Source organism: Oratosquilla oratoria, chromosome 7 (genome assembly GCF_046742065.1).
Source record: "Oratosquilla oratoria isolate Oo_2021 chromosome 7, ASM4674206v1, whole genome shotgun sequence".
Taxonomy (NCBI): Eukaryota; Metazoa; Arthropoda; class Malacostraca; order Stomatopoda; family Squillidae; genus Oratosquilla; species Oratosquilla oratoria.
This window is the reverse complement of record NC_134783.1, coordinates 44,274,836-44,287,820: the sequence shown is the minus strand read 5'-3', so window position 1 is coordinate 44,287,820 and position 12,985 is coordinate 44,274,836. Positions and strand designations below refer to the sequence as shown.

The window sequence follows — 12,985 nt, the reverse complement described above, 5'->3', positions numbered from 1 at the left end:
GCATTAGATTATATTGTAGAGTTTGATAAGTTCTTGGCCTCTAACGATTATGATAAAGATTTACTTTATCTGTGCCAGAGGTATTCTGCAGGAAGTCAGTGTCTTCCTGACTTTCTAAATGCAGTTGGCCACACCATTAGACTGGACTTGTAAACCACAAAGGACAATAAACCTACTTCAATACTGCACCAGTTGTAAAACTGTAATCACTATATATTGATGAAAGAAATTGGTATTGAATTTTATAATGAATTAAAAACTAAAATATGAAAGTTTGTATATTGTTTGTGTATAATTGCTGTAATAAACTTCAATATAACAAAAAAAATCCTGTATGTTAGGTTATCAGGCTTGTATATTGTTTGAATATTATTGCTGTAATAAAATTCAATGTAACTAAAATAATCCTTTGGTGAGTAAATGTCCTATTTATCACTTGTTCGATGAGCAACTGTCCGGTGAACAATTGTCCGGTGAGCAACTGTCCGTACACGTGAATTTGCTGATCTCAAACACTATTTTCATTCTTTTCTCATTTCTTTATTTTCCAGTATTTTAAAATGAAATTTTAGTATGTTATTCTTTGAAACCTTCCCTGTCCAGTGATATTAAATGTTTTGAAAAAGTCCCATGTTGAGGTGGGTGTCTTTGATGAAATATACGAGGCCGTTTTTGCGCATTTTAAAGGACCATTTTGGATTTTGCTGATCTTTTTTCCCAAACTAATTTTTAATATCATCTCTTTAGTTTTTGAGATTTTGTTGTGAAATTTTAGCACATCTTTCTAAAGGCATCAAGCGTTTAAAAAATCCCACATTTATGTTTATTTTTTATCATATATACGAAGCCGTTTTTACCGCACTTAAAACGGCCACTTTGAATGTTGCTGATCTTTTTTTCCCAAAGTATTTCTAATATCAACTCTTTAGTTTTTGAGATTTTTTTTGGTGAAATTTCAGTATATTATTCTTTATAACCTTAATTTTCCAGTAGTATAAATGTTTTTAAAAATTCTACATCTAATTGGTTATTTTTTATATCAAATTAAGGTTATAAAGAATAATATACTGAGTATATCTGATAAAAAATAACCAATTAAATGTAGATTTTTTTTAACATTTTATACTACTGGAAAATTAAGGCTGTAAAGAATATTTCACAAAAAATCTCAAAAACTAAAGAGATGGTATTAGAAATACTTTGGGAAAAAAAGATCAGCAAAATTCAAAGTGGCCGTTTTAAGTGCGCTAAAAACGGCTTCGTATATATGATAAAAATAACCATTTAAATGTGGGATTTTTTTTAAACGTTTGATACCTTTAGAACGATAAGGTTATAAAGAATAATGTGCTAAAATTTCACATAAAAATCTCAAAAACTAAAGAGATATTAAAAAATAGTTTGGGAAAAAAGATCAGCAAAAACACCCACCTCAACATGGGACTTTTTCAAAACGTTTAGTACCATTGGAAAGGTAAGGTTTTAAGGAATATAATACTTAAATTTTAATCTAAAATACCGGAAAATAAAGAAATGAGAAAAGAATGAAAATAGTGTTTGAGATCAGCAAAATCCAAAATGGCCGTCTAAAATGCGCAAAAACGGCCTCGTATATTTCATCAAAAACACCCACCTAAACATGGGACTTTTTCAAAACGTTTGATACCATTGGAAAGGTAAGGTTTTAAGTAATATAATACTTAAATTTCATTTCAAAAACTACAGAGATGGTATTAGAAATACTTTGGGAAAAAAGATCAGCAAAATTCAGTGGCCGTTTTAGTGCCAAAAAACGGCTTCGTATATATGTTAAAAAATAACCACCTAAACATGGGACTTTTTCAAAACGTTTAGTACCATTGGAAAGGTAAGGTTTTAAGGAATATAATACTTAAATTTCATTTCAAAACCTACAGAGATGGTATTAGAAATAGTTTGGGAAAAAAAGATCGGCAAAATTCAGTGGCCGTTTTAGTGCGCTAAAAACGGCATCGTATATATGTTAAAAAAAAATAACCACCTAAACATGAAACTTTTTCAAAACGGTTGATACCATTGGAAAGGTAAGGTTTTAAGTAATGTAATACTTAAATTTCATTTCAAAATACCGGGAAATAAAGAAATGAGAAAAGAATGAATATAGTGTTTGAGATGAGCAAATTCATCAGCATTTTACACCCACCCGTTATAGGGGCGAGAGGGTCCCTTGGTCCCGAACGCCTAGTGACCTTTGACCTCTCGTTGCCAAGGGTCTACGGGAAGTACAACTTCACCTTAACTGAAGTGAAAATGTTGCACGATACATATTATATAATCCCCATGCATGGGAACTATAGATGGGTAATGCACCAGAACCAATATTCAAGACGGAGAAGACACCAAGTGGTAAATAAAATGATTAATAATGAAAATGACATATCGGTAACTCGACATTCCTTAGAGGGGTTAGACAACTGGCTTGGTAACTAAGGGTGTCGAGTCCTTACATAATGCTTTATATAATGTTTTCGTATATAGAAACAAAAATGATAGGCCACTCTATCTAAATGGAAAAAGTAAGACTATAATTTGTTATGCATGCTTTCATGAAACTAAGTTTCTAGAATACAAATTTCATACAGCTTGATATGCTTAATTGCTGTATTATATAACAGGTTATCAGTTGTGCAAAAGCAAGAAAAGAAAAGAAAATCTTGTCAGGCTATAGAACACCAATGTGTCCCGTATTTAATCATAATGTCCTTCATGGTCCACTGTGTTTGGAGACCAATGTATAGTGTAGAAAGTAAGTTTGAAAACGTGCATAATTTGAAAGCTTTGGACTATATAGGAATTAGTAATCTCAACAGGAAATACCATGATGACGAAGTTGGTTTTCCCAAGACGAGTCCCTCCATTACATTCCTGAGGCGCTGGCTGTTGCTTTTACTCCAAATGTAGGTAAAGCAGTCATTAATTTTTAAAGCAAAATAACTTTGTTCGCACTCTACTAGATACTGTTTGATGAGATGTTTTTCATTCATATTTATGAATTGTGTCTGCCCACTCGAGAAGAATGTACGTACCTGTAGACTTGCACCACTATTAAAGAGGATGGCCCAGGAAGATGACTCTCCCATCCCCCCTCCCTCCACACCACTGCAACCCAACATCGTAACGAAGAGTTGCCAGTTTGTTAAAATTTGATAACTATGTAGCGATATAAGTATACTGTACTATTATTGTATATGTATTGATGACTGGTGTGTATGACTTATTGTGTACATAGGATTGGTTATTTTGAATGAGGTTATAATGGAAGGAATAAGTAGAATACAATTCGAATAGTGAAATGAAAGTAATATTTCTTTGGATATGCCCTTTTAGTGTGTGAATTGGTTTTGCCGGGAGGTGTTCGGGCAAATTGGATTGGAGGTGTTGGAATGTTTTTGTGGTTATCGCTTCTCGGCCTTTTGGCTAAGATCAAAGTGTAGTATCTGTTCTTATCAGCTTAATATCTGATACGGTCCCCATGTGGGGCCTACGATATTAATCTGATTTTTGTACTGAGGCGAAGTGCTCGGGGCTTGCTCCACCTTTGCCGCGGATTGGCCCGGTATTGCAGTACCTCCGGGATCGGTCCACTCCCCACGGGGAGATACAAATGACTTATTGATGAAAAGCTCTCATGAAATGAAGGGTTTAGGACAGGGGTTCTCAGCCTTACTTGGCCCATTCACATCTTAAAGCAGGAAACTTGTTCAAGCTACCTCGTTTTCATTCCTAATCATGAGTTGTGTCAGCCCACAGAGGGGGCTCAAATAAAAACTGCTTAGACTCGTTATGTTGTTTCCCTCCACGGAAATCTTTAGTAAAAGGCGAAAGATTTATGCGTTTTGAAGAGAAACCAGAGTTCCCCTATTTACTTGAAATTAAAAGTGCCTCCATCCCGGCTGCGGTCGTAGTGGTGACGGAGTGCATAAGATTTGGATATGCAATTGTATCTTGTAATTAATATTGTTGGTAGCACTTATATCGTGTATTTGACAGCATGTAATATTGCCTTTTTGGAAGGTACTCGACTTGGGATTAATAATGTGGATTTTGAAGTGTGAATTTTATTACGCCTTTGCAGATTTGACATGTTGGGTTGAAGGAAAGACCTTCTATAGATTACGTGTAGTAGGTAGATGTTCTCACAGTGGTTATAGATTACTGATACTGGTGTTTGAAAATAGAGAATTTTAAAAGTATGTATCTGTAGGCTTGTACCTCTATTAAAGAGGATGGCCCAGGAAGATGACTGTGCACCCCTCCTCCCTCCACACCACTGCTACTCCACTTCGTAACGTAGAGTTGCCAGTTTGGTAAAATTGAATAACTATGTAGTGATAAAAATATACTATTATTGTATATGTATTGATGACTGGTGCGTATGACTTGTTGTGTATATATGATGAGTTATTTTCAATGAGCCCATAAGGCAAGGAATAAATAGGATACAATTAGAATAGTGAAATGAGAGTAATATTTCTTTGGATATGCCCTCTTAGTGTGTGAATTGGTTTTGCCGGGAGGTGTTCGGGCAAATAGGATTGGAGGTGTTGGAATGTTTTTGTGGGTATCGCTTCTCGGCCTTTTGGCTAAGATCAAAGTGTAGTATCTGTTCTTATCAGCTTAATATCTGATACGGTCCCCATGTGGGGCCTACGATATTAATCTGATTTTTGTACTGAGGCGAAGTGCTCGGGGCTTGCTCCACCTTTGCCGCGGATTGGCCCGGTATTGCAGTATCTCCGGGATCGGTCCACTCCCCACGGGGAGAAATAAACTAAATATAGAAAGAATGCTTCTAAGATACGAGGAAAAGAGGAGTTAACATCCGAACACGGTGGAGAGCATGGAATGATTGTTTTAGGTAATGCACGTGTGATCAGTAGTAGGTTCTACGTATGAAAAGGTGCACCCTCCACACACAGTTTCCTGAGAATTAAGATGCAACATGTGTCCCGTGACCATAATTACATGTAGTATTCTATAATTTTTTGGCGTTGATGGCTGTCGCATATGCATGGGTCTATAAATAATATAATTGACATTATATTTGAAGTAGAATAGACTAACAGCGAATGTAGAAAAGCACGTTTTGAAAGTCTGGACAGACCGTGGATATTTTTGATAATTATTGTTTTATATATAAACTAAACACCCATGTTATTCATCTAGTGAAGGCGTGAGAGTTTTTTGTTGTTGGATCTTAAGGCTATGGACCTCTAAGGGGGTCATTAATCCTAGTGTGAACCTGCGATCCTCTAAAATTGACCATTACAATTTCCACAACAGTCCTGTTGTGCGCAAATAAAGCACTACTTTGTCATTGGCCAAAAGATTTGTCACGTTTAAGTGAATGCTGTTGAGTCTGCAGTGATGTATAAACGCCTTGCGCTGTGTGCTATATTTGGTGCAGTGTATGAGTATGTATCTTATAGATAGTGTAGTGTTGTAGGTGTTGCACTGGGGAGGAAATACGCCAGTGATATAAGGATCTAGGTGAGTGTATATGGAATTGATCCACAGCCCTGGTATGGCGATTTGCTCTCGTGTATTGGTTGTGTATAATGTTGACCAGTGTGTTATGTGCTCATTTTGTTTATGTTTGATGTGGAGATTGTCCCACAGGTGTTGCCAGTGGGCGTGTAATTGTTTTCTCAAGATAGAATGAAAAGTGTCTATGTCTATATCTATAATAGAGTCATTTTGTAACGCAGATTTGGCCAGCGTGCCCGCTTTCTCGTTGCCGAAAATGACAATGTGGGTGGGAAGACAAGAGAGAAATGGACTTGTTGGTCGTCGGAAGTGCGCTAATGTTTTTTGCCCAAGAGGGAAATCCCCATTTGGTTACCTGAATTAACAGCCGCGTTGAATGACACGCTGAATGCAGTGTGGGGACGGGGTCTACTCTAAAGTACGACAGATTGCTACTAGATTTGGCCGGGCCCAAGGTCTAGATATACAGGTCAGACCGTTGGAATTCTTCTGCCCAGCTTCTGACGTCATTTGGCTGAGTCCATTTTCTCTTTGTGATACACTGAAGAAAACTGTGAAACGCCAAGGAAGACAGGAACTATAATATTTTATATATTATATATTGTTACGGGACGGGCTGGTTAGTGAAGAGACGTTACGTATAACGGATAAGTGCTTAAGAACCAGCTCACTTCTAGAAGCCACTGTAGGACTGAACTATCTGGTCAGGGCCTAGATAATTCGTAAGACTAGAAGTAAAGGTAACAAAGAAGATTCCAGGAAAGGAATATTAAACGAGCGATAAAACTAGTAAACGAAATTATTAATATGGAAAATATTTACAGGCAATCAACACAAAAGAGAATGGGCAGTAGGGTCAATGGGACCGTTACACGATTATAAGAATATGGAAATTATCGTTCAAATAAGAAACACAAGATACGTATACAATATGGTACTATCTAAGTACAAAGAGATCAGGAACATGCATCAAAATAAGTAATAAGTACAAATATAAGTATAAAGTAATGCAATGTATATCAGACACGTAATGTAGGCAAAAAGGGTGATCACTTCACACCAATCGTCTCATGAATCTAAACTTCTAGTTTTTATCAAGAGATCAATATGTGAGAAAATGACAAGGAGTGAGCGATTTCCACCGCTTATATACCATTGGACCGGAAGCGGGATACTTCCGGTTAAGGGTGCGGGTGAGCGAAAAGCGGGGAGGAGGGTAAGTTAACACACGTCAACATGGGTAGTTTTAAGACCCTCGACTCGCTTGAACAATCTACTTATTTAGTAACTGTCAAATCTGTGCGCTCCGAACTATTCAGGATTTCGCTTGTCTGTTTGTTCTACAAGAGTGCGCACCTTTCTCCGCACGTAGGCAAGATTACATATAGTGGACGGGCGTTACTGCTTAACATTGTTACAATACATACATAGACAAGAAATATGAACATAGTTATGTAATACAAAGGAACACAATTCTATAACATAATTACACATATGACGTAATATCTAATATTACGTTACAATATATATATATCATATATATTATATATTCATATATATAGACAGGAACTATAATATTTTATATATATTCATATATATATATTATATAATATTTGTCAGAATATAACTAATTGCGTGGAGCAGTGCGAGCGAAGGCAACGTCATTTATGAACGACGGACCAGCTTCAACTGACAGCTATAGGACCCGCTAACCCCACTTTGAGCAGCCAGGTGACGTTCACGGGCCCGCTGCGCCAACTCATTCTGGATTCTGGATTCCAAGGAAAGACCACCTCGCTTGCGCGGGATCGGGTTTTGTGGGAGGGGAAGAATGTCTGTAGGAAAATGAAAAGATAGTAGTGTATAAAAGAGGGTTATTGCCACCGGGCGAATTGCGAGCGATTTGGGGCTTATTTGTTGTCGTGGCTTAGGAGAACTGGGCTAGGAACTTGGACGGCGGCGCCCATGCCGGGAGGAAGAGCATATTATATCACCAACGAAAGTTTGGAAAATGGTAGGAGACGTAGTAGGAGAGAAAGGAGGAAAAACGGAAAAATCTTTAGTGGGAGGTAAACTGAAATGAGAAGATGTAGTATAAGAGAAAGTGAGAAAGGAAACGAATTTTAGTCGAAGAAAAAGGAAGTGTATATGTTTGTGCGTGGGATGCGGCTATGTTCGTGAGAGGTGTGTGTGTGTGTAATTTCCGGTTAGTGAGTAGATTTCACTTCCCGCGTGTAGAGGGCGTTCCTGATTAGCCCCAGGTAAGGCATGAGAATTCCTGTTTTACCCCAGGTTGGGTTTGAGTAGCCTGTCAGTTAATGCGATATTATTATTATTATCATTATTACCATTACTATTATTATTATTATTACATTATTGCGGTTATCACCAGTCAAGCTGGTGAAGGGGTGTGTTACTTGTAGGTACGGTTATACACGTCTTATCGTGTACACCGCACGTGGAACGGGCGCAGCTGACAGATAGTCTGTACGGTGTGGTCTAGGTGTAATATGTTGTATTAGATGTTTGTGTCTGGCGTGCAGTTTTTCTAGGTGTCTTGAGTGAAGTTTGTGTTTGTGTTGGTTGAGTGGACGGATGTAGAGACTCAGTGGTTCTGAAGTCGCTCCATCGCGAGCCCGTGATGAACTGGACAGCGGCATTCTGAACCTTCTGATGCTCGTAGTTATTAGTGGCACATGTCAGCTGGCTTAGTCCCGGGGGCTGGCACAGAATCGGTCTGACGAGGGCTAGGTACAATCGACGTTTGGTTCTCAGTGTTGCAGTTTTGAAGCGTCTGAGCTTACCCAGCACAGCCCTAGCCTTCGCTCCCTGCTTGCGGAAGTGTGGGGTCCAGGTAAGGCCATTATCAAGTGTGCTACCCAGCACACGGGTATGGTCTTTCGCTGGGATGTTTGTGTTGTTTATTTTAAGAGGAGTGTTTGTGATTGTTCTGTTGGTTCGTTTGCAGCAGAAGTATACAGCATTGCATTTCGACGCGTTGGTCTTAATGCGCCACTGTTGCTCCCACGCGTGTGCCCCGTCTAGGATGTTTTGCATTACGTGTAACGCTCCCTGCAGCGTTTTGTGTCTGCTTATGTGGTTAGTGTCGTCCGCATACGAAAGAGTTAGAGCCTGGTTGCGAGGATAAGCTGGCTCTGGCAGGTCATTCGTATATAGATTGTACAGAGTGGGGGCAAGGACTGACCCTTGCGGTATTCCAGCCTTCGGCACAAAAGGTTGGGACAGACAGCCCCGCCACTTTATTCTTATTGACCTGTCGTCCAGGTAGTTGCAGAGCAACCTTGTGAACGGCAGGGCAAAGTCGAAGTTGTGGTACAATTTGTACTTAAGGCCTCGAAATTCGGTCGGAAGTGGTTAGACCTTATATTCTTAGATCTTGGCCGGGCCGGACGACCGAGAAGTCTCACGAGCCAGGAAGGACTCGTGCGGATCCCGGAGAGGTACGCAAACACAGAAAGATCAAGGTGAGGCAGCTGGGAAATGCCCAGAAGCCCCGGGTATAGTAGCAGTGTTAACTGCCAATATGAAAGCCATCCAACGTTATGTTGGATTATGAGAACTAGTCAAATCTAGAGAGTAGTTCTAGCAAGTATGACTATGTGGTGCCAATTGCTGCTGACGTCTGATGATTAGATCTCCAATTCAGACGTTCATTATTCATTTGCGAGTCATCAAGATATCCGTCCAAGTTCCGAGGCGCTTTAAAAGTTCCTGTAACTTTGATATCTTTTACGAGGTAGGGGTGTTAGCCCTCCGCTGAACCCTCCCCATTTATCCGGACTTGGGACCGGCACGTCAGGTTATGACACTGCCGTGGTTGGTTTAGAAAAGCATGCTTAACTTGATACGTGGAGTGACACGCTGTGTGCCCGCCCAGTGGGGACAGGATCTACACTAAACTACGACAGATTTATACTAAATTTCGCCTGGCCGGACGACCGAGGGGTCTCACGAGCCAAGAAGGACTCTAGCGGATTCCATAGAGGTATGAAAAGACAGGAATGTCAAAGAGAGAAAGCCCTGGGAAAGGCCCAGAAGTATGTGGCAGTGTCACCTGCCAAAAAGAAGGACCATACCAATTTTCAGTTGGGTTTTACGAACAAGTCAACTCTAGATAATAGCACTAGCAAATGTGTCTGGCGCTGGTGTGCTTGATCGAAATTCTTTGAAATGCCATATGCAAACTTTAAATAATGTAGGTCCGGGTTTAGGTTTTGAAACAATTCACAGGATATATTTATTTGCATTCATTATGAATGGGGAAATAAATATGATAGAATATGAAGTGTATATTTCATTCTTTACCATTAGTGTTAGGGCAAGTGAAATTGTGTTACATCCAAAGTAAACACCACGATTTGGTCGTATTATGTAGTACCCTACAAATAATCAAATTAAAACAATGTAACCAAGGCAGTTTTGAACCGTATGAAATTTCAATTTCAAAAGATTTATTGACCTAGAAATACATCAAAAGGGGTGTATTAGCATGCTAATATACCCGCACAGACGGTTAGAAAATTAATAGTTCAGCTTTACTTTTGTGAACTTTTTCACCATTTTTTGAGGAGTGTTATTGTTTAAAAAGTAACATACCTGATGAGAGTAATCATTAAGGTCAGGATGCCTATATTCCATTACATAATGTTGGAAGGTATGTGAATTTGTTTGTCTACACAACTTACATGGTACATCATCGCCTACATATTGCCAACAATATCTGTATCCCAGCCTCATTCTCATGGTTAATATTGTATCTACTGTACCTTCGCTCCAGCCTTACCATAAGTGACTCTTGTATTTTCTTCAATTACGTACAAATAATGTTCCATACTTGCAGTTCCACTGTTTAAGATTCGTTGAATTTCTTTTGCCTCCCATTCGTTTCTTTCGGCCCATTGACTTGTTGATTTCACTGAAACTTACTATGTTTTTAATATCTATATGTTTTTGACCTGTGGCCTCTTTTGCCAGTTTGTCAGCTACTTCGTTCAAATGTATGCCAATGTGGGAAGGTATCCAAAAGAAGTTCACAGAATAACCTAACTCATACATTTGAACCACCAGTTTCTTACATTTTTCTATCACTTGGGCATTCGATGGGTTTGTATTGCAAAGAGTGCACTCTGGTTGTCGCTAAAAATATAGATATTCTTTTTATGATAAATTACCCCCCTTAGTCCTTCATACATAGCATGTAATTCTGTGACTGTCGTTGAGGCTTTGTCCTCTAGTCTCTTTGAGATTAAAGTGTCCGTACTTATTTCGTCTTGCAAATATTCTCATATGACTACACCACACCCTGCTCTAATCCCATTTACTAATCCATCACAGTAAATATGTATGGAATTAATTCTTTGTACTTTATTGATTTGGGACAAGAATTGCTGCCTCAGTTTATTAGTGTTCAAATCACATTTCTTAGTGTCCAACTTGTTTATGTTTATTGGTACTTTCAGTGTAGCTCAATTTTTTTTTTTTTTTTTTTTTTTTTTTTTTTTTAGGTAGTGTAGGACAATATTCGAGTACTTCATAACTCATTACTGCTTCACGCAGTCTTGTCAGGTATTTGTTCTTTCTAACCGTGTCTGAAGCTATTTCCTCTCGTAATTTCCTTTCACCGTTTCTTATCATTCTTACAATTGACCTTACTGCTAGTTCTTTTACTGTAATTGTGATGCTTGAAAGATTTAGTTCTAGTCTCATGATTTCGATTGGTGTAGTTCTCGGACAGCCTAATATAATTGTCATGGCTTTATTTTGTATCGTTTCTAGTGGTTTCAGTTTGTTTCTATTAGCATAGCCTATCAACGATCTGATTGTGGTTATATACATCATTCTTAGGACAGGGATTCCAATTCCTGTATTGGCCAATACCTGCAACGGCTTTAGTCTTGATGTGCAGACATGTTTCAAATGGTCTATTTCATTATTTCTCATCAGAAATACAATATGCATACCTAAGTATTTATAATTGAAGACTTTTTCTAAATTGATTCCATTTATTTCAAAGGTTTTTATCATTCGTGTTTGTACTTTGCTTTTATTTTCATTTATTACTAATCCCATGTCTAAACATAGACCCTTAAGTTCTGCCAATGCCTTTTGAATTATGCTTTCGTTTGCACATTGTAGTACTATATCATCCGCATAACCGTATGGAATTGCGAAAGTAGGATTAGAATAAATAAAAGAATTGGCAACTGCAGCACGACCGTCTGACGTCATCGTGAATTCCGAAAATACCAAACATATGAATATTATTTACTAACTTTATCAGGATCACGGAAATGTTGAATGATGGTTTTATGATTGCGAATTAAGGTGTAGCTTATAGATTATACTGCTAATAACAACATATCACTTTGGGGCAAAAGACACGTCTGCCAAGAAATGAAACTGCCGACAGTAATAATAATAGTAAATACCAGTGAAGTCAGTTGAACCGGTCGAAGTTAATGTTAGACACCATTGGAAAAGCAAATGTTACTACAAAGTGTAAATCCTGAACTGTACGAAATGTTTACACAAGGCATTCGGTCTTGTGCAGCAGTGTTCATAGAAAGCAGGGCTGGAATGCTGTGGCCACTGACAGTAATAAGAAAAGTAATCTTGTTATATATAATTTTTAAATCGACAGGAAATAGTATTTAACAACAAACTTACAATATGGTAGTTATCATATATATATATATATATATATATATATATATATATATATATATATACACTGTAAAATGTTTGCATAGATTATTGTAAGTGGGTGTAAACGCGGTGAGTGAGCAGCGTCATGTGATTGGGGCCCGGTAGAGTAAAAGTTGAGCATACTTACCTGGCGCAGGAGATACCATGATCACGAAGGTGGTTCTCCCAAGACGAGGCTCTCCATTGCACTCCGGAGATGCTGACCCTTGCGATTGCCCCAAATGTGGGTAACTCGAGCGCGCTATTTGTGGTAGTAGGGGACTGCGTTCGCGCTATCCCCTTATAAAGTTTGATACATGATAAAACAAAAGAATATATGGTAAAGAAAGGTATGTTATTCATTGTACACTTACATTCTATACCTATGTATATAGTACGTAGTTGCACACTTTTTTGTAAGTTTCATACAAAGTTGGAGCATGCCGACAGGAGACCTTTTGGTCCATATCTAGGTCGGATGCGAAAAAAAATCATAATAATAAATTGATAAATAAATAAAAACTATATTGTAAATAACAAATCAAATGCATATAGTTAGATAATAAACAAACAGGTAAATAGTAAATAATAATAAATGAAAATCAAAACAGACAAATGATAACAAAACAAAAACAAATATGAAATGAATTATAATCATTACAGCATCTTGCTTAGGTGTTTATCTAAATTATCTTTAAAGCTTCGAACTGAAATACATTGCACTACCTGTGCAGGAAGTTTATTCCATTCATTA

The 12,985-nt window shown here is 38.0% G+C and overlaps 4 non-coding genes across 4 annotated transcripts; 3 read left to right on the top strand and 1 right to left on the bottom strand.

Annotated features, from left to right (window-relative positions):
* Positions 1-3,436: 3,436 nt before the first annotated feature.
* On the top strand, positions 3,437-3,629 carry LOC143027258 (U2 spliceosomal RNA). Its single transcript, XR_012966585.1, has one exon. It is a non-coding gene; the product is annotated as a U2 spliceosomal RNA (small nuclear RNA).
* Positions 3,630-3,778: 149 nt separating this feature from the next.
* Positions 3,779-3,895, bottom strand: LOC143027265 (U5 spliceosomal RNA). The gene has a single exon (XR_012966591.1). It is a non-coding gene; the product is annotated as a U5 spliceosomal RNA (small nuclear RNA).
* Positions 3,896-4,602: 707 nt separating this feature from the next.
* On the top strand, positions 4,603-4,795 carry LOC143027260 (U2 spliceosomal RNA). Its single transcript, XR_012966587.1, has one exon. It is a non-coding gene; the product is annotated as a U2 spliceosomal RNA (small nuclear RNA).
* A 7,576-nt stretch (positions 4,796-12,371) lies between these two features.
* Positions 12,372-12,534, top strand: LOC143027253 (U1 spliceosomal RNA). Its single transcript, XR_012966581.1, has one exon. It is a non-coding gene; the product is annotated as a U1 spliceosomal RNA (small nuclear RNA).
* The last annotated feature ends 451 nt before the right edge of the window (positions 12,535-12,985 follow it).